Here is a 2129-nt window from a genome sequence, read left to right as displayed (position 1 = left end):
ATATATGTATGTATTTATTTATTTATTCATTTATTTATTTATTTTAAGACAGGGGATACTTTATTCAAACCCATAAGAGAAATGGACAGGTTGGGTCTGTAACAAAGCATCGTGTTTTAAAGCATAGGCCAGTAATTGTATATGAGAGTATACACTGCCACATACAAATTAACTGATTAGATCACAACTTTTCAATGTTAACACAGAATAAGCTTTCCTGAAAAAGCAACACCTTTGTGACATTTTAACTTTAGTATTCTTCTCCTTCTTCCTCACCCTCTCCTTCAACAGAATCCACACCAACCTCCTCATAATTCTTCTCAAGGGCAGCCATGTCCTCATGGGCCTCAGAAGACTCTCCTTCCTCCATGCCCTCACCCACGTACTGGTGAACAAAGGCACGCTTGGCATACATCGAGTCAAACTTGTGGTCCGGGCAAGCCCAGGCCTCAACAATAGCTGTGGTGTTGCTCAGCATGCACACAGCTCGCTGTACTTGGCTAGGTTTCCACCAGGTACCACGGTGGGAGGCTGGTAATTAATGCTAACTTTGAAGCCAGTGGGGTACCAGTCCACATACTGGATGGTACGCTTGGTCTTGATGGTGGCAATGCAGCATTGACATCTTTGGGAACCACGTCCCCATAGTATAATAAACAGCAAGCCATGTATTTATTATGGTGAGAGTCACATTTTACTATCTGGTTGGCCAGCTCAACATTGGTGATCTCTGCTACAGAAAGCTGTTCATAGTAGGATTTCTCAGCAGAGATGACAGGGGCATAAGTGGCCAGAGAGAAGTGGATGTGGGGATAGGGCACCAGGTTGGTTTGGAATTCTGTGAGGTCAACATTCAAGGCTCCATCAAATCTCAGGGAAGTAATGATGGAGGATACAATTCGACCTATCAATCTATTCAGGTTAGTATAGGTTGAGCACTCAATATCAAGATTTCTATGACAGATGTCATAGATGGCCTCCTTGTAACCATGAAGGCACAATCAGAGTGCTCTGCGGTGGTGTGGGTAGTGAAGATGGAGTTGTAGGCCCAACTACAGCTGTGGAAACTTGGGGGCCTGGGTAAATGGAGAACTCCAGCTTGGACTTCTTGACATAATCGAACTAGAGATGTTTCATCAGCGGGGATGTGAACCCAGAACCAGTTTCCCCACCAAAGCTATGGAAAACCAAGAAGCCCTAAAGACCTGTGCATTGGTCAGCCAGCTTCTGAATTCGGTCCAAGACAAGATCAATGATCTCCTTGCCAATGGTGTAGTGCCTGCAAGCATAGTTATTGGTGGCATCTTCCTTGCCTGTGATGAGCTGCTTGGGGTGGAAGAGCTGGCGATAGGTGCCAATGCAAACTTCATCAATGACCATGGATTCCAGGTCTACAAATACTGCCCTGGGCATATGCTTGCCAGCGCCTGTCTCACTGAAGAAGGTGTTGAAGGAGTCGTCTTCCCCACCCAGTGGTCTCATCACTTGGCATCTGGCCATCAGGCTGGATGCCATGTTCTAGGCAGTAAAGCTCCCAGCAGGCATTGCCAATCCGAACACCAGCCTGGCCAGCCTAGATGGAGATGCACTCACGCATGGTTGCTGCCAAGCAGATGGTTGAGAGGAAGAGGAGACTCTTAGGCGGTTGATGTAAGAGAACCTAGAATGTGGGCTTCTAAACCTTATAACAAGTTTGCATTTTTGCTTGGCCTTTTGTGAGCTGTGTAACTTTGGAAAATGTACCTAACCTATCTGAGATTTAATCTTTCAGTGTTGTCAGATTAACACACATAAAGATTATGAACATTTAGCACAGAAGCTGGTTCACAGCGAGCACTCAATAAGAGGTGGACAGTTGTGTCAGGAATAGCATGGAAAACTACAAACTCTCTTTTATTTTTTAGGAGCATGTCTAGATTTGATCAGTTATGAGTTTTAGATGACAAATTTAAGGCAAGTTTTATAAAAACTGCAGGGAATTAAGTTATGATATTAAAGCACAAGGTTTCATCCTGGTATTGTTAAAATTAGACAAAATGGCTTTGCCCTCCTCTTTAGCAGCTCGTTTACCGTGTTGCTTATAAAAGACATCAGTGAATTGAAACTGAACAGTAAATTGTGTTCTCACC

General features: G+C 44.0%; 1 pseudogene; it reads right to left on the bottom strand.

Annotated features, from left to right (window-relative positions):
- Positions 1 to 129: 129 nt before the first annotated feature.
- LOC102879767 lies at positions 130 to 1597 on the bottom strand (annotated as a pseudogene).
- Positions 1598 to 2129: the final 532 nt, after the last annotated feature.

The sequence above is a fragment of the Pteropus alecto genome, unplaced genomic scaffold (genome assembly GCF_000325575.1).
Source record: "Pteropus alecto unplaced genomic scaffold, ASM32557v1 scaffold75, whole genome shotgun sequence".
Taxonomy (NCBI): Eukaryota; Metazoa; Chordata; class Mammalia; order Chiroptera; family Pteropodidae; genus Pteropus; species Pteropus alecto.
Note: the sequence above shows the minus strand (reverse complement) of the source record. Positions and strands in the feature narration are given on the sequence as shown.